General features: G+C 38.4%; 1 long non-coding RNA gene across 1 annotated transcript in view; it reads left to right on the top strand.

Annotated features, from left to right (window-relative positions):
* Positions 1-24,952, top strand: part of LOC103171148 — a 319,534-nt gene that overhangs the window by 293,311 nt on the left and 1,271 nt on the right. Inside the window, exon 2 of the long non-coding RNA XR_486616.3 lies at positions 21,977-22,206. This is a non-coding gene — a long non-coding RNA (uncharacterized LOC103171148). The remainder of the gene's footprint in view (positions 1-21,976; positions 22,207-24,952) is intronic.

Below are 24,952 nucleotides of genomic sequence, written 5' to 3'. Positions count from 1 at the left end.
CTGATTCCCATGTCCATGCTCTTTCCACTAGGCCATGCTGCATCTCTGATTTTTGTAATATTCGTACCTAAGGATCATGACCAAAAAACTCACCACTGAAAAACCTCCCCAGAAGCTTCATCAGTATGGCAGTAGAAACTAGAATTGGGTTGTAGTCTTCCAAAAAAGTGGCAAATACCAAACCCTAAGGAAGCCACTTGTATAAGCAATCCCATTCCTTCCATGACTCTCCTTTCAATCCATCACCTCCTTCATTCTGCAAAGTTCTCCTCACCTTTGAGTACAAATCTATGAAGGAAAAAGTCCAAATTGAATTTCCCTCTATGGTGAAAAATAAAATACAAATATCTTTGGGCAATGTATAAAGTGTTGTTAGTTACAAATTCACACACGGATAATTCGGCAGCTAAATCATGAGTTTCAAATACAGAAATTCCTCAAAAAAAACTGACACATTTCCTTCCTGAAGTGTATAAAACTGAATTTTATCTCTTGCCTTTATTCTGTTTTCCATTTACTCTCTTAGAGAGCAAAGGTAAAAGTGTTTGAAGTAAAGTCTTGCACTTAATGATATGGATCAGATGGTGGAACACAACTACTCTTTTGTTTGGAAATCTAGGAATTTTTGCTGACTAAGACTCTTTTATTAAGATAAAATGCCTGTGTGTTTGCTGATGTCAATCTCTATACAGTCGAGGGGCTTTTTTTAGAACTGTGTTTTGAATGGAAAGTGAAGAAAGAAAAATAAAGCCAAATGGATAAAATTTTAAAGAAAATGGAAAAAAAGCTTACATTTGGAGGGTTTAAAATTCAAAGGATAATTAGACTGAAAAAGCATATAGAGATATTCCTGGGTTAGTGTGGTGACAGGAAAGAAGTAGCATAAAGCTAAATTATAAAAGAAAAACTATTAAAAAGTCAGGAAGCCTAAGTCACCATCCCAGTTTGGGTTTTTTTTTTTTCAGAAGAAGGCAGAAATGGCTTAGCTTTCTAGTGGCCATGGAAAATATCTCTCTAAGCTAAGGGAATGAATTGTCTCTTTTTATCCGCATTTTCCCCCTGCAGTACATAATCACTGTCTGTCACACTTTGATGTCATAATCATCCACTGGAGCTCCACTGTTAAAGAGTAAATCTGCTTAACTCACAAAAAAGAAGGAAAATTGCATGGAGGCACTTTGCTTTCCTTGACTCAATGGCAACACATTTGAATTACAGAAGTCCAGCATTATGTCAGTCGGGTATTACAGGGCCATTTCAAAAGCCAAAAAGCCCATTTATAAATATGTCTTAATCAGTTCAAATGGTAACAGGAACTCTTGGCCATTAAATGACTGGAGAACGTGTGGGTGTGTTTGTGTGAGTGTGTGTGTGTGTGTGTGTGTGTGTGTGTCCCTCAGCCTTGTGAGGTTGATCCTAAATTCCAAAAGAATGTCCATTTAGTGCCACACAACCCCTCCTCAGAAACGAAAAATGTCCTAAACTTTCCAGCTACTGCCTTCTTCCTGTACCTCTTCATCCATAAAGGGCATTTTTGAAATGGCTCAGTCTGTCCAAGTTCACAGGGAGGAAACGATTTGGTTCATATCTTGAATTAAAGGGAAAAACTGCCATTGATCTGAATCCAAATGGCAATGTGAATGGCCCATCACACTACTTATTTTGTTTAAAGGGATCTGTAATAGTGTTGGTCATTTATTTGTATTGTGTGTGATTTAGCAGAAATATTGAGTCATTGAAGTTCCCCCTCATTAATTTTGCACCTCTCCCACCCCAACCATCGGGATCAATTACATAATCAAGAAAAAGACAATATCCTTTCATTTCTTGTAACTCCATCCCATTATGAGGCAGAGTACAAATACACAAAGTCCACTATTGTGAGAAACACAATCGTGTTCCCCGTTCAGCTGACCCACATTCTTTCTTTAGTAAACATTCCCCAGCTGAACACATGTTTCATTTATATCGTTTCATATTTCCCAATGAGGCTCAGCAAACAGCAGCTTGAAAAAAAAATTCATTAGCTTCATGTCACTGCCACTTTGTTACATCATAATACAGCACTGCATACAATGAAGGAACCTTTGTTAGGTACAAAAGTCTAACAGCTTAGACTGCTTGAAGTAGAGGTCTGTGCTACTATTAAAGTGGATCCTGCTGCTTCACTCTGTCTTCCCCCTTTTATATATTACCAAAGAACTCGGAAATAAAAGGAAAATGATGTCTGTTCAAACATAATTTTAAAAGTCTCCACTAAGAATCTTTTTAAGCCAGTTCTTGTTTCATGTAACTAGATTGTGGATGATATGAAAATCCAAATCTGCTCCCCAGAATGCTCAATGTTCTTTTTACTATACTAAGAAGAGGATAATCTTCTTTTAATTATCCCCTGTAAGGTTGGGTAATACTGAAAATGTAAACTTCTTTCTTTAAAGCACTTTCCTGATTTTTCAATTCACATTTATTTGGTCAGTACAAGGGAGGAAACTGGGGATGGAGGTAACTTAAAATGATCTTAGTAGGTATAAAATCAGATGACTGACGGCAGAATAAGCTCAGGAGATGATCACATTTCACTGCCCTTATGAAGAAGCAATTCTGGCTTAGTATAAACTGCTGTGCTAATGATGAAAATAGTCACTGTAAAGATACTCTTTTAATTACACAGTTCCTTAAAATCTCTAGTCTAATATAGTCTGTCTAAACCAGTATAGAGAGCATCACACTCAAGACCACTTAATATTTACTTTGCATCCTCCACCTTTATTCAAAGAAATGAACTTGTGGAGTCTCACTGTGGGCCTAGGAATTGAAAATAAAAATAAAACAGGGAAGTTAAAGAAAACTTTGAGAACATACTGCTCCTTTTCCAAAAGCAAAAAACCAAGCACACTGTTTGTAAAGATTCCTTGGGTTTGCACTTGGATTTGCACCCTTTATTCACCTCTCCTTCAGCCCCCTGGCACTTTTGTATATAACCGTAATTTATTTATGTTAACATCTGTATCCCCCTCTAGACTGTAAGCTCGTTGTAGGCAGGAAATATGTCTACCAACTCTGTCTTATTGTACTCTCTCAATTGCTTAGTACAGTGCTCTGCAAACAGTAAGCACTCAATAAATATAATTCATTGATAATTGAGCATGCCATAGTTCCATGTACAGAATAGGTACTTGGGAAGTACAGCAAGTAAGAGATTGATTCAGTTTTCTAATTCAAAAAAAATCACTTTGATATTTAAGACCTAATTAATCTTTGACTATAGATCTTCAGCACAACAACAACAAAGAACCAGTTAATTGTACTCTGAGTGTAGAGAGAAAGAAAGGGAATATGAGACAATGAGACAGGAAAAAGATAGGTATGAAACATCATTCAGACAGTTTCCCTTGCTAATCAGGAACCAGACACCAAGAACACCATACTTGCCAGGGTGACAATCTTACCTTCCTACCTTCAAACAAGCAACTTCTAGCTGGTCTGTCTAAACAACACAAAAGTCTGCCATTGCAAATACCTCATTCATCATGAAGGAAAGGAAATTGAAAATATTTCTGCCATTAAGAATCATGTGGCTTCAGGACTTTCTTCTGTCCAGTGATTGTTTGTTTTGCTCTGTGTAGACTCAATCCATGTTTACTGTTGTAAATGAATCCTCTTCTGTTGTTTGTATTTTTTTTTTCACTTCGGTTATATGTTGATGATCTGTGGAATATTTGTGTTGTCTGACTCAAACCATTAGTGTGAAACTCTTTGTGGGCAGGTACAACTTATTTTCATTAATAACTCCTCCCAGATCTCAGTTCAGTGTTTTCTGAGAGATTACTTGATATGCATGATGGACCAGATATGATTTTTGAACCTCATTCTGCCTATACTAACATCCCCCTGGAATTAATCTAGAGTGTCCAAAGCATGCAGAGGTAATCACCAGCATCAATAGTGAATTCTCTGAATACAGACGACAATTATCTATAACCCCTTTGATTTTAAGACTCATGATACTATACTAAACGATGCACAGGTGCAGAACAGATCATAAAGGAGATGTCATTCATTCTCCACTCTGTCTCTCTTGGTTGCACTCTGATTTATCAGGGGAAGGTAGAATGTCCTGGCTACTTAAGCACAAAAGAGCAACGATAGATTTAACATACAGTTGTTTCTGAATACTGCCCGGACAGTTGATGTTTAACCCTGCTGGGAGGTCACTTTGAATTAGCTATCAGCTGGATAAAGTGCTCATGTTTTCTACTTTTAGCATGTCAGAAAGGCATCAAGCTGATAATGTTGCTGGAAAAGAGCTTTTTCAGGGTCCCTGAGAAATTCCATTCTCTGCAGTAGCATCAGTCTCCGTGAATCATGGCCAAAGTTTCCCTATTCCCGGATTCACTCTCCAATCCCCTGGCTTAATCTGTTCTGGGAGAAGAGATGCTGACATCTCTCCTAAGGCTGAGTATATTTACTCTTGTCTGGTTGGCTTGGGAATGGGAGAGAAACAAAGTGTTGAGATCCATAGTTCTATTGCAATCAGCTTCCTTAAAAACACTCTTCCTTTAGGATTCTTTGCAGAGTCACTATTGAATTTTAGTACTGCTGTTCCCTATAGTGCTCTCTCTCTTTGAGATAACACTGCAAAGTTTACCTGGGTTTAAGAAATTCCTTCCCCTCCCAAGAAAGCATTTCTATTGACTTCATAAACTGATTAAAGCCTATTTCAATTTAGCATTGGATAATGACATCTATTTAACATTCTGTTGCTACTGTCAGAGCAGTGGGCTGGATTGAGCCAATTTAGAAGGGAATTGTTATTTTGCAGTAGTTTATATGTCTCTAACACCTCTCCAAAAGTACACTTTTCAAAGGAATTAGTGCATCACTCAGCTGTAGTCCAAGTTGAACAAATACCATTATTATTCTAATTTTTAAAAATCCTTATCAATCAAATAATAATACTTTTTGATCACTCACTGTACCCAGAGCACTGTACACAATGTACACACTGTACTATATACAGAACACTGTAATGAGGGTACTAGGATACATGGCAGGGTAGCAAATTGTCTAAGATGTGTTTGATTGGATTACCGATGCTCCTGCGTGCTTCTCTCTGCTCATCCTCCATCCAGCTGAAGAGGTTGATTTATGACCTGTGTCCTCTGTTTGGTTCCTGCAAGGCAACATTCATTCTTTGATTTGCATTTATTGAGAACTTACTGTGTGCAGAGCATTGTACTAAGTGCTTGGGAGAATACAATATAACAAAAGACACATTCCCTGCCCACAACAAGCTTGCCCATAAACTAGAATAGAATGGGTAGACACAAACCCTGCTTTCAAAGAGCTTACAATTTCTCTATGACCTTTCTGTCATTCTTGCAAAATGTCCTTCTCCAGAAGTTGATCCTTCTCCTTTACTTCCAGGAAACCACCTTCTGTACATTGCTGCCCTACTCCTCTGCCTACTGTTATTTTCCCTTTTTAAGGTCCTTCCAAATTTCCCAGTAAGAATGCTGGGCCTGAGGTGCTATTCTGGGCTGCCTGTCCATTTCTTCTAGGCACGTCTGTTCCCTGGGATGGCTCATCATCTATTTTTACCCTGCTCACTCCCAGATACAGCTCTCCCTCCTCAAGTTGTCAAGTTGTCTCTATTTTCCCTGGAGGCTGGCTGCCACCTCGAGAAAACTTCTCAGGATTTCCTCCTCAGTCTTCCTCACTGCACCTCTTCTCCAACACCACCTTGTATCCTGGAGTTTCAGCCTTCCTTATTCACTTCTTCCTTCTACCTTCAGACTAGCAGTTCAAAGGATGTTTTTAATCCCCAGTAGAAGCAGCTGTAGCCATTATTGGGCACCCAGAGGGTGCAATGCACCGTACAAACTGCTTGGGAAATACAGAAGAGAGTAGTGACACATTCTCTGCCAACAAGGAGTTTACATTCTAATAGGGGAGGCAGCCTAGAAAAAAACAAACTTACAAATAGCATAATCTAAAAAAGTAATTGTACAGATGAATAACATGTATTTGCAATTGCCTAGGGAGGATACTCATAGGCATATAAATTCTGGAGATCGCTGGTGTGCTGTGAACCTGGAACTACTCAGGAAAAGCTTGCTGATAAAAGTATGATTTAAAGAAGGCCCTGAATGTTAACTGAAGGGAGAGAGGACATTCCAGGCCAGGGGAACAGTATAGGAAAAGTGGCCAAGGAAGGAGAAGTGGGAGTGAGGTGCAGTTTAGAATGAATAAGATATTGTAGAATTGATCTTTGTTATGTGTTCAGTACTGTTTCTGACAGTCTCCGACACAGAAAAGTGTTTCAGGATTTAAGCACTCTTACCACTAATGACACTATGACGGACACCATTAAGTTCAAAATGCCTTCCATGACACTGGAATCGGAACAGAGGATATTGATACGGATCTAAAAAATTGCCAGTTAACCAGCTCTCCAGACAAACTGGATGTATGATTTGCCATGCAGATTTCCAAAGCAGCCTCTGGGCAAAATATGTGTTATCTTCTCTGCCAAATTTATTTTCAGTCTTTGCCAAGTCCTTCTTTCTCCAATCATATGAGAATCTGTCCTACTTCTGTCTGAAGGGTGGATAAATTCCTCAGCCCTAAACTCTGCTTTGCAGGGAAAACTCAGCCAGAGTGACGCATTTCGTCTAGATGCATGTAGACTAAAGCTATGTTCAGTCCCTAAGGGGGATTTTTGCCTTGATAATCTTAGTAATTACCTTAAAACCATAATATGCTTTCTATAAGGAGACCTGGTGAATCACCTTCTGAAGTACCCATGATAGCGATAACTGTATTTACTAAGTGCCTAGTAAGTGCAATGTACTGTACAAAGCACTTGGGAAGAATGAAACAAAGAAAATGTTCCCTGCTCACAATAAGCTTACGCTCTAACTTGGTCCATGGAGCAAGGATGGGAAAGTGGGAAGAAGGAAAGGAAAGCAGTAGTAATAATGATATTTATTGAGCACCTGCTGAATGTCATAGTGCTAAGCACTTCAGTAAGTACAGCATAAGCACAAAACACATTCTCTGCCCACAGGGAGTTTGCACTCTAATGGGAGGGGGAGAAAGGATGATATTTATGAGCATTTCTGTCCTGAGAACTTGATATAGAGGCATTTTAAGGCATTTATTTTTAACTCACACTACATCGCCACCTTCCTAACCTTTAAAACAGCTTGTTTTGTAGCATTCTTTAAAATTGATGGAAAAATAAACTACAGCCCTGATTTTACAGTGACCCTCAATGTTGAACTTCACAACTTGTATTATCTCTAAGTTTTCTTTAAGTTTAACTTCTCTTGCCTTGTTATTGAATTTTCTATTTACTGTGCCGAATGAAGAATACAATTCTAGCAGTCTAAATTCCTTTTTCCAAGTGAGCTTTTCCTCTCAATAGAGAAATTTACCAAATTAATTTTAAATTTTCAGTGAATTCTTCAAACAACTAATCCTAAGTCTATAAGTAGAAATTTTAAAAATGGGGAGAAAATTGAGGCAATTATCCAGATAATTTGGGGGGAATAGCATGTATAGATGAAACATTCAGATTTAGTGAGTGCTTACCGTATGCAGAGCACTGTACTAAGCATTTGGGAGAGTACAATGCAACAGAGTTAGTATAGCCATTCACTGCAGGTGATGTGCTTGCAGTTAGAGGGAGCCATTAATAATTCCAAACCCTTCTTGAATCTATTGACATGCTTTATCAGCACATGTTAATCCCAGAAGAGAGTTAAATCTAAATTTACTAAAAGCTAATCGTGGGCAGGGATTTTGGTCTTCCAACTCTATTGTACTCTACCAAGAGCTTAAAGTAGTGGTCTGCACACTGTAAACACTCAATAAATACCTAATTGGTCAATTTCTTGATCAATTGGATATTTGATTGATTAATTTCAACTCCAAGACCTGTAAAATTGATTCCCAAAGAGGTATTTATTCCTCTCTGAGAAAACAAAACAGATTCTTCCTCTACAAAACCACTCAATCAATCATGGTATTCATTAAGTGTTTACTGAAGCCTGTTTTGACAAGGTCTAAGTAACAGCAAAGAGGTTTTTTTTTTGCTCTCCATTGCGATCTGTTATTTTGTGGGACCAAATACCCAACTCCTAAGATTGATTTTGATATGTTTGTACCATAAACCAAGAATCAAACTATAAATTGATGACTTTGAGGAAAATCAGCTATCATTTTGGATTACAGTCTGAGAATGGAAAACCTAATTAACAAAGCTACATCTTCTCATTCATTCATTCATTCAATCGTATTTACTGTAGTAACCATTTGGAATGTACAATTCGGCAACAGATAGAGACAATCCCTGCCCAACAACGCGCTCACAGTCTAAAAGGGCTCACAGTCTAAAAGTGAAAAACGAAAAACACTTTTATCACCCTTGGAGTTCCAGATTGTCCAAGGTTATGGGTTTTGGACACGGCCTGGGGGACTGGGTATAAATTCTTTAAAAATAAAACAATCCATGACCCACGTGTTGGTATAGACATGTCTCTATGGATCATCCTTATACAGTCTTTGAAGATCGAGAAAGGGTTAAAGATGCAGTTATTGCAATGCCGTTCTCACACTTTATTCAGAACAACTAGACAAACGTTCCAATGCCAGCGGTACAGGTGGGTGAAAGTGTCTGAATCAAATCCTGTTTGGTTTTCAGGAGTCTGGTCTGTGACCTCACCAGAGAGAAAAAGCTTTCCATGTATGGGAACATTTTTATAAAGAACTTTATTCAAGCTTATTTCATTACTTTCCCGGGTAGGGTGAAGTCTGAATTAAGTTGAGCACAAAAGACTTTCACTACACTGAATTACCTGTTTCACCTTGAAAAGCCACACAAAATGAAGCTCTTAGAGCCTTTTGAAAATGACCTTTTTCCTCAGCAATGATTTATCTTTCCCCTCGAAAATCCCTTTTACAAAAGGGAGTATGATTAAAGGAAGCCAAGCAGCACAAACACTCGCTGAAGACCCTGCTTATCTGGAACTCACTTGACAATGTATGTTTTTGGGGTTGGGAATGCTACAGGTTCAAGGGATAATTCTGCTTTTCAAGCACCTCAATTTATTTCATGCCTGAACACTGGCATTGTACGCAGACAAGATGAAATGCATCGTTGTGTAAAGAAATTGAAATGAAATCCTACTTGACCCAGCAGGACGGGGCATTCTGTTTGACTCAGTAGTGATTCCTGGGATAATATCTAATTCCAGGAGGAAAATTTCTTGATATGGCCACCTGCTGTGCCTCGCTTTGTCTAGGGATCACAAGTTGTTCTGGGTGACTGAGTCACGCCCTGCCCAGAAGAATGTAGCCAGCCGCCTCCTGCTGGCATTTAGATCTCTTCATTTTCTCCATCCTTTTCTATTCACTGGGAAAGCCTGAATGGAGCAGGGAGGGGCAGTGGTTGTGAAGTACTTGTAAAAGAGGATGCTTGCCCTGGAAGAAGTGAGTCAAGGTCTGCTTTGACCTGTGTTTCATTTTAACATTTTTAATTTGAATTTCATTTTCTATTAATATTTTTAAAATTCAATCATATCTCTTTTAGAGACACCATTATCTCATTCCAGAGTCATTTTGAATTTTCACACCTCCTCAGGCTGACTCTATGCCTATCTCGCTGATGGGTGTATGTGTGATGTTTACTTTGAATAGGTTGCACACTGATAGATTAAATAAAATAGGAATGCGACCAGTCTTAAAAGAGCCAATCGTGCCTATGGCTTGATTGCCTCTATCAGAGAACAAAGATTTTTCCCAGCATGCAGAGGATTATCGGGCCAGTGGCAAACAAACAGTAAGCATGTCGTCAAAGCTTCATATGGGACTGAGGAAAAGTAAAAATGTCTTTAATTATAACTCAGAAGCTCTCCTTTTGGAAATGTCTCTTTTCAGAAATTTTTAAGAATCTTTGGCATAATGTAGAATGGACTTCCTGGGTCAAATACACATTCCACAGTCACAAACTATAAGATTTGAACAAAGAAAACTGGAAGAGATAACCCATTTGTCCCCTGGAATGAAGACATATGTGGTTTCTGCTGTTGACTCTACTTGACTGTGAGAGTTTTGACCCATCTACTAAAAGTGTGTGGTGGATGATCCTTTGATCTTATGGAAGGTGGCAGGTGGTGGGACTCAAAGCCTTATTATTCTGGACTTCCTTTCTCCAATCAATCAGTCAATCAATCAATGGTATTTATTGAGGGCTTGCAGTATTAAGGGCTTAGGAAAGTACAATGCAGTTGATAACATAATCCCTGCTAACAAGGAGGTTTATGCATATGTGCATATGTGTGTATATGTATAAATGTATGAATATATGTATATAGTTTGTGCATATTAATAAAGATATAATAATGTTGGTATTTGTTAAGCGCTTACTATGTGCAGAGCACTGTAGATCCAGGGAAATCAGGTTGTCCCACGTGAGGCTCACAGTTAATCCCCATTTTCCAGATGAGGTAACTGAGGCGCAGAGAAGTTAAGTAATTTGCCCATGGTCACACAGCTGCCAAGTGGCAGAGCCGGGATTTGAACCCATGACCTCTGACTCCCAAGACCGGGCTCTTGCCACTGATACACACTGCTTCTCTAATGTGTATATATAGGCTTGTGTGTGTATAGGCTTGTGTGTGTAGATGTGTACATACGGAGCACTGTATTATATATATATAGGCTTGTGTGTGTATAGGCTTGTGTGTGTAGATGTGTACATACGGAGCACTGTATTAAGTTCTTGGGATAGTACAATACAACAGAGTGGGTAGACTGGTTCTCTTGCTCATATGGAGCTTACAGGCTAGACAGGGAGCCAGATATAAATAAATTAGAGATATGCACTATAAGTGCTGTGGGACTGAGGGTGGGGTGAATACTAAGTGCTAAAAGGATACAGATCCATAGGTCTAATATATAAATGCATCCATGCATGTTTACATTTTTGTGTATAGATGTATGTCTAATATGTGTATAAATAATTTATATGGTAATAATAATTACGGTACTTAAGTGCTTACTATGTGCCAAGCACTATTCTAAGCACCGGGGTAGATACAAGGTAATCAGGGCTCACAGTCTTAATCCCCATTTTACAGATGATGTAACTGAGGCACAGAAAAGTTAAGTGATTTGCCCAAAGTCACACAGCTGACACGTGACAGAGGTGGGATTAGAACCCATGACCCCTGACTCCCAGCCCTTGCTCATTCCACTAAGCCACGCTGCTGATGTGTTTATGATATATGTAAACAACCACTCACAAGAGGCTCTTTCTTTTTTCTAAAAATAATAATTTGAAACAGAATGATCAATTCCTAAATCTGCCTGGCCCTGGCTGACAATTTAAGATAGGCAGCTGATGGTATTGTTGGTCTTAAAGGCAGGAGGTGGGGGAATTGAATAAAATAGGTGTGTTGTGGTAGCAGGGACTAGGTGACTTTTCAAAGAAAAATTCCTCCATAGACATTTGCTCACCTGCTGTGACTGTTGACATTTATTGAGCACTACTATGCACTTTCCAACGCCCCAATTCACAGAGAAAGGAACTCCCTACTGAGTTCTGTTCTACAGGAAAAAGAAAGCCAAGTACAGCAAAACATCTCACATCACTGTAATTGCTTTTGTGCAAAATGTTAATCTTAGGTGCTAATTCTTCCAGGTCATTGAGTCAATTGTAAATGGGCACTGGGCTTTTAGAACTCAAGTTTTCATGGTTTTAAAAGCAATTTTGACAAGTATTTAAGTCTAGAACAGGAATATCCAGGTTTATAACCACTACCTGATACAAATAATCCAGGGATACAGCCTTGCTTGTTTGACACCTAAGTGCTCCAGTGTATTATTGCAAGATAACACAATAAATGAAAAAGTTACAGTATCTCCACCAGCAGCTTAAGATTTGGAGTTTAGAAGATCCGCATCATCAGTGTTGTAGAAAGCAAAATAATTGATATAAACAGCTGAAGAGAAACAGCATAGCCTAGTGGATTGAGCCCAGGCCTGGGAGTCAGAAGGACCTGGGTTCTAATTCTGATTCTGCCATTTGTCTGCTATGTCTTGGGCAAGTCACTTAACTTCTCCATGCCTCAGTTACCTTATTTGCAAAAAATGACGATTAAGGCTCTGAGCCCCATATGCGACATGAACTAAGTCCAACCAGATTACTTAGTATCTATCTCAGGGTTTAGGACAATGCCTGACACATAGTAAGCACTTAACAAATGCCATAAAAAAGAGGATCCTGGTGAAGTAAGGCATTCCAAAATGTGAAAAGGAGTTGACCTACTAGGGGGTATTTTAGGAAGACAAAAAGAAGGCTGCTGTTCAATTTAAATATGGCAAATTCTTCTCTAAAGTTGAAAAGGCAATGTAAGTAGATGAGTCCCTTGTCCCAGTATCTGTGCTCTTTCCACAAGGCCACATTGCTTCTAGGTGTCAAGGTGGAAGGAGGCAGGATAGTCCCAATGCAAATAACAGGCATAAAGTTATCCAGGGCTGTATACATACCAGACAGAGGAATGACCAGACGAAAGCCAAGCTAATCAATCAATCACTCAATCATATTTATTGAGAGCTTACCGTGTGCACAATATTATGCTAAGCACTTGGGCAAGTACAATTTAACAGAGTTGGTAGAAACAAACAAGAAAGGTTGGAGAATAATAACCAGAGAAAAGTCTACACAAAAAATTGCAATCAGACACTTGGAGGATGGAAAACAAACAGCTTCTCATGGACCCAAACCCAAGAGGCGTCCTGCTCTCCCCTTTGCTAATGTCCATCCTAGACCTTCAACTCCCTCCTGCAAATTTAACTGCTCCCATCTCCTCCCCTTCTAATCCCTGCCGTCACGCCAACTATTTTAATATGCAGTAGGCCTTCTGATGTGAACTTTCTCAAGGATCTCAAATAGTGAAAGCCTGTTCCGTACGTGTTTAACTTATTTGATTTGCATGTACTTGTAACCCTGTGACATTCACTTAACCAATGTAGCCAAAGTGCAATCACAAGCCTCTGGTTCCCTAAGAAATCTATTTCTCCCCTCATGTAAACATTATTTTAATTTCCCTTCCCTGCACAAACCATGAATTTTTCCTTCAAAGATGGCAGGCCCAGCCTCAGCTCCTCTTCACTCCACCAAAGAAAGTTTGCTTGCCCTATAAGCAGAATGATAGTAGCGGGCTTCCTATCAGATAGACTAGAACGTGGAAAAAATCCCTAACTGTAAAAAGATGTCAACACACTTATGGAGTGCAAATAGTTTACATGATCCTGTTAAGAAAATAGAGGACTAGTGCTCACAGGTATTCCCACTTCTTAAAAAGGAATGTAACTTCGATTGGAGACACTTGAAATAGACCCGACAACGCAAAGTTATTGATTTTTCACAGGGATACCTTTGATACTATTGCTGCCTGTCTACTTGTTTGGTTTTGTCTCTCTCTCCCTTCTAGACTGTGAGCCTGTTGATGGGTAGGGATTGTCTCTATCTGTTGCCAAATTGTACTTCCGAGCGCTTAGTACAGTGCTCTGCACACAGTAAGTGCTCAATAAATACGATTGAATGAATGAATGAATGGAAAAGGGAAATACTTTAAAGAAGCTTAAAATGACAATGGTTTTTGAAAATCTGAAATCCAACTCTAGTTGCAATTGTTGGAACAAGTCCTAAAACTTAAAACTGAAGAGACTTTCTGTAGCTCTGGATAAAGTCTGGCAGGCCTTCAATTAAACTCCGTCTAGAAATAGCTTAAAAGTAAGAAAGGACTCTGATTTGCCCCAGGAAACACACAAGGAGTAGCATTTTCTAGTGCAAAATGCATGAGATTGGGAGCCAAGAGATCCAAGTTCTAATTCTAGACCTCCCGCAAAAGACTGCTGTGTGACCTTAGTAAAGCCACTTGACCTCTTCTGTACCCAGGTTTCCTCATCTGTTAATGGGACTAGATATTTTCTCTCCCTAAGCCTTAGATTATGAGCCTCATATAGGAGAGGGACTGAGTCAGATCTGATTATCTTTTCTCTATTGCAGCACTTAGTAACTATTATTGCTGTTGTTAGAAGGAAGACTTTTTTAATATGCAGCATGGCTAAATGGATAGAGCACAGGCCTGGGAGTCAGAAAGACCTGGGTTCTAGTCCCACCTTCACGATTTGTCTGCAATGTGACCTTGGGTGTGTCTCTGTCCCTCAATTCCCTCATCAATACAATGGGAATTAAATACAACTCTCTTCTACCTAGACTGTGAACCCCATGTGGGACAGGGGCTGTGCCTGACCTGATTATTTTGTATCTACCATAGTGTTTAGTACAGTGCTTGGTACATATTAAGTTCTTAACAAATACCACACATTATTATCATCAACTTCATTTTGACTGTGTCTGGGAGAGGCTGCAGGGATTCTGGGGAGAGTGGGGTCTAGGAGGAGAAAGACTTTCAAAGGGATCATATGTACCAACTCTATTGTCCTCTCTTTCTAGCACCTAGTAGAGTACTCTCCTTATAGTAACACTCCATAATTCCTTTGATTGATTGAAAAGCAAATAATGAGGTGAAAATGATGGAAATGAAAGATAAAAGATTGGAAAAGCATTCATTCATTCAATAGTATTTATTGAGCGCTTACTATGTGCAGATCACTGTACTAAGCGCTTGGAATGAACAGGTCGGAAGCAGATAGAGACAGTCCTTGCCGTTTGACGGGCTAGTGGAAAAAGCAGCTCCACCACTTGTCTGCTGTGTGACTTTGGACAAGCCGCATAACTTCTCTGTGCCTCAGTTACCTCATCTGTAAAATGGGGATTAAGACTGTGAACCTCATATGGGACAACCTGATTACCTTGCATCTACCCCAGTGCTTAATCCAGTGCTTGGCTCATAGTAAGCGTTTAACAATTACCTTAATAATAATAATTATGATTATTAGATCTAACCCTACTTCTCCAGAAATTTACTCTCTAAAATGGGAGATAGATTATGTAGGTAAATACATGGGCAATTATTCTACAGAACGTTTTTTCATTAAGCATATTGGATAAAACCCAGTAGGATAGAACTATAGAACTTTCTTCACACAACACAAATGCCCAAATACTGCACTATGCATTGTGGGAAGAAACTAGTTGGGGCATGTACATGGAATTGCTCAAGGAACATGTACTTTAAAATACTTGAGTAATGTCGATACGAGGTTTTGGGGGAAAGCATGTGGAATTGGTCAAGGAACATGTACTTTAAAATAATTGAGTTTTGTCGGTATGAGGTTTGTTGGGTTAGAGAAGCACTGTCTGAATGTTTACAAAGCTGATGGAAACAAAAAGCATATTCAGGATCAGTTAGAGAGGCAAACTAAGTCTTCAGATCATTAGCAGGCTATAGGGCTGAGCGATTATTAGGAACAATTATTACCTTGTTGGAAGGTTGCTTGGAATTTTGATTAACGCCCATGGGAGAGGCCATCATTTCTAATTGATGACTGTTCTAACAAAATAAATATTTTTTTTCCAGCAATCAAAGCAGGCTTGATGATGCTTATTTTGTTTTCAGTGATGAGACAACAGGGCCTAGTAGAAAGAGCTCAAGTCTGGAAGTAAGCAGACTCTGGTTGTATACTCACCTCTTCCGCTGACCTGCTGAATAACCATGCCAAGAAATCTGTCTCCTGTAAATATGCATGCTGTTCTGCAAGATAAAGATCTGCCTTGATTCATTTTTACATCTTCTGAAGGATCAAATCAATGCATAGACAGTTGGTGGATAGATAGATAGATAGATACATACATACATGCATTCATGCATAGCTAGATAGATATAGCTATAGATAGATGCATGCGTAGGTAGATTAGGAAGATAAGGGCAGACAGGGGAACTAAGACACATTCAGAATGTTGTCAAATTTCTCTCCTGATGTTCTGTCCATCACCAGGTGACCAGTATACAGTTTATGAATACTAAATATCTCACCCAGAGAAACATTCTTGAGAGTGACAGGTGAATCAGAATTCATCTACTTTAGTTTCAGTTTTATTATCTTATCTGCAAGGTTGGCTGTCAAAGAGGTAGAGGAGAACAAAAAAAAGCACATCAAAATTGTCATCAACTGTTGTGTAATAGAAATGGGAAAATTTTATCAGTGACCGAATTCTTATGAACCTTACATGAATGTCTCAAGTGACTAGACCTGCAATGAATAATGAATCTACTGAAATTTTAGTCCAAAATATTGTTATCATTTCAGTGAGATTTTCATTTCAAAAACTGACTTGAGTATGATTAATTTCATGTTAAGATTTATGGGAAAGCAGATTTTCAACAAAAGTCTTGTGGCAAAGAAGAAATCTCCTAACCTGGGCCCCAATTATTAAACACTTAATATTTTCAGTGATTAGCGGGGAAATACAAGATAATCAGATCAGACAGAGCCCCTGTCCTGTATAGGGTTTACAATCCGAGAGAGGGGGAAAAATGATTTTACCACCATTTTACAGATGAGGGAACTGAGGCACAGAGAGGTTAAGTGACTTGCCCAAAGCTATACAGCTGGAAAGTAACAGAGCAAAGCTTAGAATCCTAGTGTCTTGATTTACAGTCCCACTTTCCACTAAGCCAGGCTACAAGGCCATGGAAGAGAAGGAATCCCTATCATGTGTTTTATGGTGAGCCATTGATCAAAATATTTACTGCAGAAGATCTCAAAGCACTGCCACCTAAGATATGACCAATCCCTATATCCATCAGGGCCTACTTTCAGGATGGCAGTGGAACTCTATTTAACAGCAGACCATTGAAAATTTGTTCTCTGCTGCAGATAAGTAGTCCAACAGGAGTTGGCTCCCCTCCATTCAAAATTCATAGACTAGACCAAAGCATTAAAAATGAAATGCTTCAAATCCAAATTAAAAAGGACAGATGAGAATGAATTGGCTTTATGAAGCTGAAGTCAATAATTCCTTGGTAGTTGTAAATTCAAATGTAGAACATTTAAAACATAATCATTTAGGGCTAAATTCAATAGAGATGACAACTGGGCTGCCATGAGACTGCACATGAATCTCCCTCCCTAAATCAGTGCTCCAATATTTGTGTGGCCCTGCCTGAATTTCAAACTAAATTTAGGCTGTTGATAGCTGGGTCTTCAGGCACTGTGGCTTGTTTGTAGTTTGACCTTAAAGATTAAATAAATCTTTAGCTTTCTGGCAAATTTCGGAGGTCCATAATAAAAGAACAGCTATTTTATCTCCCCTCTCTTTTACACCAAATTTGCTGCAGGTGACCATTCCAGGTTAATTTTCCCATATGTATTGGAACTCCCTTTGTCTGTATTCCCTTCAGACCAGTACTCTCTCAATCTTCAGAGCAGTACAGAGATCATATCTCCTCCAGGAAGCCTTCTCAGACTTAGCTTTCAACCCCGTACTCTTTTCTCTCTCTTCTGCTTTTTCCATGCACTTGAACCCACCCCCTCAGAACTTCCCCACTATGTCCACAGAACTTACATACATACCCTTAGACTCAGTTGTTTCACCTATCTGAATATCTGTCTCTCCTGTTAGAGTGTAAGCTCGTTGAAGGCAGGGATTGTGTCTACCTCTGTACTGAACTCTCTCAAGTGCTTAAAAAAGTATTCTGCACAAAGTAAGTAGTAAATAAATATGATTGATTGATTCATTGCTTTATTAATTTGGCTGGGACAGTCACACATTTCTGTGTAGGCAGGCCCAAGTAATTACTTAAAACATACAAATGACAAGGAACTGGGACTATATTGGATAAAGTGGCCAACCTACCTGGCACTGACCCCAATGTTCCTTACTTCAAAATGTTTGTACATCCTCCTGCATGCTGGAGTATGCTCAGTACATGCTCGCTTGAGGTCCCACAACATTCTGAGACATGAATTCCTAGAATGCAGTGGAACCTTAACCCATTCTATCCATCTCCTATCTTATCTCTCCATATTCTCTGCTCTTGCATTCACCAAGAAGGAAGGGGAGGGTCCACTAACATGAGTTGGCATCTTGATGTTTGGATTTTGGACTAAAACAATTTGGTTAGCCTGACTAGGATTTTGGAGAGTTGGCTTGCCTACAGAAGGTGGAGGGATAAGATTGTAAATTCCTTGAGGGTAGGGATCATGTCTACCAATTCTGCTTTATTGTACGCTTGCAAGTCCATAAGACATTGCCCTGCACAAAGAAAGTGCTCAGTAAAGATCACTGATTGACATACTAGGGGCAGTGTAGACCTTTGCTTCTAGACCCTCAATCACTAAGGGTCTCCCCGACATTTTCTACCTTAGAAAGGCACCTGGCCGATCACCATTCTTTTAGCCCTGAATATCCCCAAAATGGCATAAAGAAAATGACTTTAATGCAGGCTTAGTACAGGTCATGTCCATTTTCCCAAAGAAAAAGGGCAGTGAAAAACACAACCCTTCCCACCTTAAAAGCCCTCTTCAAAAAATGCCACCTCTTCCAGGAAGACTTCTCCAATTAATTCCCAACCCCAAGTCCAATCAATCCAGCAAGCACCTTTAGCCTATTCAGTTGCATGTTTGTTTACTAATTTATTGTTATTCATTAATTTATTTTTATTCTTTATCACTGATAAGTAATGTATTTCTATTTTAGCTCTTCTGTATTTTTTTCCCCAATCTATTCCCCTATTTGTAAATAACTCTGTATGTCTGCCTCCCACGTTAAATTGTAAGCTCTCTCTGGCAGGATTCATGCTCTTGTACATTACTAAATGTTCGGTCCTGAGCTTTGCACTCAGTAAACATTCAATACATACTATAGACTGTAGGTTCTTTGTGGGCAAGGAATGTATCTACCAACTCTGTTACATTGTACTCTCCCAAGTACTTAGTACAGTGCTCTGCAGACAGTAATTGCTCAAAAAATATCACTAATAGATTGATTCATATAGATTGATAAAATTGTTTATTATAATAATCATATTTTATTCAGTACTGATTAGGTATACATTACATTAGGGAGTGTATTAAACAGTGGAGAATACAGAGAAATGTTGTAGATGACCAGGTGACGCTAAATAGCATGCTAGAAATACACAACTTTAGACATGAACATTCTGAGAAAAGAGATCAAAAGATTGACATTGAAAATATTGGTCATAGAAAAGAGGGAATTTTGCTCTCTATTCAGATCCAAACTGTGCAAATAACATGTCTTGTAAATCCCAAGCGTGGAAATTGCATGTTATTTCTACACTCTGGAAAATAATTGGATTATTGTAGTACAGCTAGTACATCTCTCCTTTTCTCTGTCGCTTTCACTGATAATTCAGCTCAAAAATGAGAAATCTCTGCAATTGACCATGGATTTTAAAAAAAACACACTTTAATTATTATATTGTTTTAATCATTCTTGCATTTCATCAATGAGTACAGAGGAAAACGTTTTAAAAGCCCTCTTCTAACAGATAAACTGAACAGTGTTTTGACAGCAACCTTCTTCTGATGTTTACAGTTTACTAATTGCTTTTATTTGAAAACTGTGATAATAATGCAGATTTCACTAAACAGAGGATCTATCTTTTAGGGCAATCATTTGTTTTCATGCTTGGAAAAATATACACAGTGAGATAGTAAAATCATTAGAGCCAATAGGCAAGCCAACAGATCTTTCAAGTCCCTTAATAACATCTGTTCTAAAGCTATAAACATTTAAGTATAATCAAAAACCTTTTGTCTGTCCAAACTAGTAAAATGCTTCTTATATTTATGTTGAAATGATCTGTGGCATCTTGTTCAAATTTAAAGTAGATTAGGGCTTTTATCTTGCTGCCTTGCTGATTACAGTGAAATGTTATTTTTCAACTATTTCAGAACTTTGGACTTCAGAATTCTCCATTTTCTTTCCCTTCTCCTTTGCCCTTAAGTATTGGATTGCTTTTCTTGCAACTTTTCATACACCTTTCTTCTGTATTTAGAACAGTTTTAACTCTTGGAAGAGATAATATTCATGCACAAAGAACTCTATCAAAGAGCATTCAGATGATTCCAGGCTGATTCAGGGAAACTTTATTTTTTTACCTAGCTAAATAGGGCCAGAGGCCTACGATACTTATACCCGGAGTGGAACCATTTCCAATTTGCTGTAATGCAGCCCACATTAATCAGATGTGCTACTGGGGAATACAAATTGTGGCACATTAAGAACACAGTGGAGCATGCTCATTTCACATGCCTAATTCTGGACTTCTCAACAAACCAACCATGGGCTAGGTTAACTGATGGATTTACCTCCTCTTCCAGCTCCCTTTGTCATCTGTCAGCTATCTGTGCAGTGCTATCTGGGTCCTTATATTACTAGAAAAATAAAAATCATATGGGAAATATATAAGTAGGAGATGATATAAAAAGGAAAGAAGCTTTCCTTTTTCAAGTGCTATAGTTGATGATCTTTAGATTTGGGAAAGTCCTAGGAAGAGTTCCATTTAAAGATTTAATCTTACTGCACCAGGAATCAGATTCCCACCGCACATAATAATAATAATGATAATAAAAATCATGAAAATAGTAAGTTGTGTTAAGTGCTCACTACATGTCAAACACTGTACTAAGAATTAGATATCAAGTGATCAGGCTACATACAGTCTCTATCCTGTACAGGGCTCACAGTCTAAGTGGGAAGGAGAAAAGGTATTGGTTCCCCATTTTACAGATAAGGAAACATAGACATAGAGAAGTTAAATGACTTGCCTAAAGTCACACATCAAGCATGTGGCAAAGCTGGAATTAGAACCCAGGTCCTCTGGCTTTCAGGCTCAGCATCTTTCCAGCGAGCATATTGTAACTACTTATTGACTCCTGCCACTGTTTTCATGCACTGAAAGCCCTGTTGATCAACTTAGAGCATTTATACTTGCGGATTTGTCTTATGCAGGTGTACTTTGAAGTAGAAATGACATTCACACTTAGGACAAATGTGGAATGGGTTTACTAATTTGGCTCTTACAAAGAAGTCCAGTGCAGCTATATTGGCTACTATATTTTGTGCTCAAAGCCTCATTAATATGAGTGGGCTGATTATTGTAGGCAAATCTTGGTCTGAAGGCACGTTTAAGAGCCCAGGCATCTGACACTAGGGAGAAGAATAGAACCAGAGCTCCTAACATCCTCTGGTGGTACCTCTGTATCGGAGAAAGCACTAAAACATACAGAAGCCAGAAGAAAATGAAGGTCAAATAATCCCCAACCTGCTGCAAACCCTTCAAAATTGAATCAACAAAAAAAGGTAATAATAATAAATCCCTCTCATAACTCATTAGCTAACGATTCAAATATAACTGGGACTCTTAAGCCAATGTAGATTCTGACGTCAGTTTTATTGCCTGACTATGTTTCCTTTACAGTCACAAAGCAATGTTTTTTCTTTATGTTTGTGGTAATTAGATGTAGTCTGCATAAATGCAATTATGGCATTGCTACACATATGACTCATAGTTCATTAAATACCATATTTCTGTATTTTAAAAACTGAAAATAGAGTGGTTTCTATCTGTTCTTCCTTTGGTTTACTATACTTTATCTGAAGCAAAAGTACTGGCTAAATAAAAGTTTATCTGGGGAGTTTAATAGCCTCCCAATTCCAACCGATAGGATCAGTTTAGTTGACCAGCAGAGAGTGTGTGAGTTCTATAAGGACTTTCATTCTACTAGAATAAGCAACAGCCATTTTGATTAAGATCGAGAGCCTTCACTGCAATCTGCCTCAAAATGGAAAAAGAAATCCTCAAAATCTGCAACAAAAAGCAGCCATTGAATCAGCCTGAATCCTGCCTTTCAGGGTTCATCTTTACTTGTTTAGATTCATGTCCACTCATTGATATTTGGACCATGGTTCTTAGTTCTTTCCTCCATTGAAATATACTAAGAGGTCCTTATCTCTTCTCATCCACAGAATGAGGCAGCAAATCTTGGAAGAGAAGATACCAATAAATATCTGTACTTGTTTTAAGTAGGTCAGCAAAAACTGACATTCTGAACATTATGCTTAAGTCCCCTTCCTGGATTTTCCAAAAGAAACTTCTACCACTTCATCATAAGCTGAGCAGGACAAAGACCCAGAAGAATTTAGATAGTTTCTTTATAGGTGTGGACTCAAGAATACCCCAGAGATGCTATTGCTTTGTAAGTATAAAATATGCAGCTTCTCATAGGTCATTAAGCGCACATGTCTGAATTCCTTTTGGCTTAGTCTGACCCTGCTAGTACTACACAAGCAAGGAGGTGACCATTATTTTCCTGCACTAAGTCTTTCTGAAGTACAAATTTACAAGCATAATTATTCCTGTTCAGCAATGGAAAATAAGGCCTGACGATTCTTTAGAGAAGGCTAGGGTCTAGTATCATTCATTCAATAAAGTATTTATTGAGAAGCAGTGTGCTAGGAGAAAGAGCACAGAGAACCTGAGTTCTAATTCCAGCTCGGTCATTTGTATCTGTGTGACCTTGGGCAAGTCACATAACTTCTCTATACCTCAGTTTTCTCATTTGTAAAATTGGGATTTAATATCTGTTCTCCCTTCTACTTAGACTGTAAGCCCCATGTGAACAGGGACTGTGTCTAACTTGATTATCTTGGATCTATCCTGGCACTTGGAACAGTGCTTGAAACATAGTAAATGCTTAACAAATAGTAATAATAATAATAGTGGTATTTGTTAAGCTCTTATTATGTACAAAGCACTGTTCTAAGCACTGGGGGGATACAAGGTGATCAGGTTGTCCAATGTGGGGCTCACAGTTTTAATCCCCATTTTACAGATGAGGTAACTAAGGCACAGAGAAGTTAAGTGACTTGCCCAAAGTCACATAGCTGATAAGTGGCAGAACTGGGATTAGAACCCATATCCTTTCTAACTCCCAAGCCCTCACTCTTCCACTAAACGTGGGGAAATGGGAGAAGACCACCATTATTATCGAGCACTACTGTGCATAGTAAGCTCTTGGGAGAGCACAGTAGTTTTACAAACAGAACCCCTACCCTTAAGGAGCTCACATTCTAGCAGAGAAAAAGAATTTGGTGTACTTCAGCGTAGACTTAAATGAAAGGATTGAGTGATATTCATCCTAAAAGTGACCCTAAAGCTGTTACCACCAGCAGGATCAGGTCCCACTAGCCAGGAAGCTATATATCCAGCAATAAACTCACATCTCCAAAGGTTCCTGCTAGGGTTGAAATCTAAAAAAAGTCTTATAGTTGCAGCCTGTTTAAATAAGCCCCATCAATGAACTTAAATATGACCACTAAGGCTAGTGTTACATACCTAGTTTCATGACCTTCTTCATTGTGCTCTATGTGGAACTCTGTGGAACTCTAATAATTTAGTAGGCAAGCAGAGTGCAGATCAATGGTATACAATTCCCCAAGTGAATAGATTATCAATCTGATTAGCCAGGCAAGCTGTATTCATATTAAGGAAGCTCCAGTGTTAACTCCCCCAAAGTACATTCAGAAGAAACCACCAATATTTCATGAGCTAATGAGATATATTGGAAGATATATTATTGCAATTGGAAGAAAGAATGTGGGCCTCCCCTTAAGGAAAACAAGAAACTTTAATTTTGGCATAAATATTAAGCATAAACCAAAGTTAGGTTTGTCTGCTGTAGTTTCCATTTCAAATTCAATTCCCATAAACTGTACTTCCTGTTACTTTCTATTTAAAGTTAATATAGTGAAGAAGTCTCCTGCCTTCATAAATAATCTTTGATAAATACCACTTGACAATTAATTTAGGATTTACATTTGTCATTAATAAATGAAATACTTAATTGACATGGACAGTTAGCAATTTGTTCATTTATTTGTCAGTGTCTATTGTGCACCTCAGATGGGCAGAGTTCTGTATAGCCACTTGGAAATAAAAGACATATTCTCTGCCCTTAAGGAGTTTGCAATTTAACAGTAAAGTGCAGTTCAGAAATACCATTTTTTTCAGTGGACCCCTTGATAAATTCACCGATGCTGTTAGGTTTTATAAAACAAACATATCAAGACAATAAATAGATTCTAATCACTTGCTTAATGGTACTTAAGATTTCAAAAATTTCTTAAAATATCCCACATCATTCTATTGTTCTTTGCATATGACTGATTGGATGCCAGATTCCTTTCAACTAAGAGGAAAAGATGAAAAATATATGAAAAGCAGTCACTTAAAAATCCAGCTTTTAGCCCTTTAGAAAGAGTCTTTTAGATAATTAAACTTCAAAAATCTAGATTTGATCTGAAAAAGAAGTTGAACAGGACCTGGTATTAATAGAAATGTTTTAATGCATTTTAAAATGGTCTTTTCTATTTGAAATTCTTCCATTTGCTCTCATTTTTCTCTCCAACAGTCCTCATTTATCATTTATCATCTTCAGAGGTTGGCACAAATGCAACATCTCATAAGATTTCATTGATTAATCAAAGATTATGCTGCTTTCTGCCCTTCCTCTCCCCACAAAAAAATTAGGGTGATTGGAGACCAAGGCAAAAATAAAGGGGAACCCTCTGGGGATGATCCAGGTGATAGGAAGGCAAGGACACACTTGCATTCATTAATAGAAATCCATAATAGTAGTAATAATAATTATAATAATAATGATTTTCACAAAGCCCTCTCTATGTGCCAAGCATGGTATTAAGTGTGGAGGAAGATGTAATGCAATCGGATCAAACACATTGCCTGCCCCACAGGGGGCTCACAAATCTAAGAAAGAATAATAACATTTATTAACTACATGAGATGTACAATACACTGTTCTGAGCACTAAGTAAGATAAATACTCACTGATTGAGTTAGTGCCTGGGCTATGAGGCTCACAATCTAAAGGGGCAAGTCAGGGCAGAAAACCTGACCAGGGATTGCTCAGAGATGTTTAAGAC

This window comes from Ornithorhynchus anatinus, chromosome 19 (genome assembly GCF_004115215.2).
Source record: "Ornithorhynchus anatinus isolate Pmale09 chromosome 19, mOrnAna1.pri.v4, whole genome shotgun sequence".
Classification (NCBI taxonomy): domain Eukaryota; kingdom Metazoa; phylum Chordata; class Mammalia; order Monotremata; family Ornithorhynchidae; genus Ornithorhynchus; species Ornithorhynchus anatinus.
The sequence above is the reverse complement of the archived record's forward strand: the minus strand, read 5'-3'. Positions and strand labels throughout refer to the sequence as shown.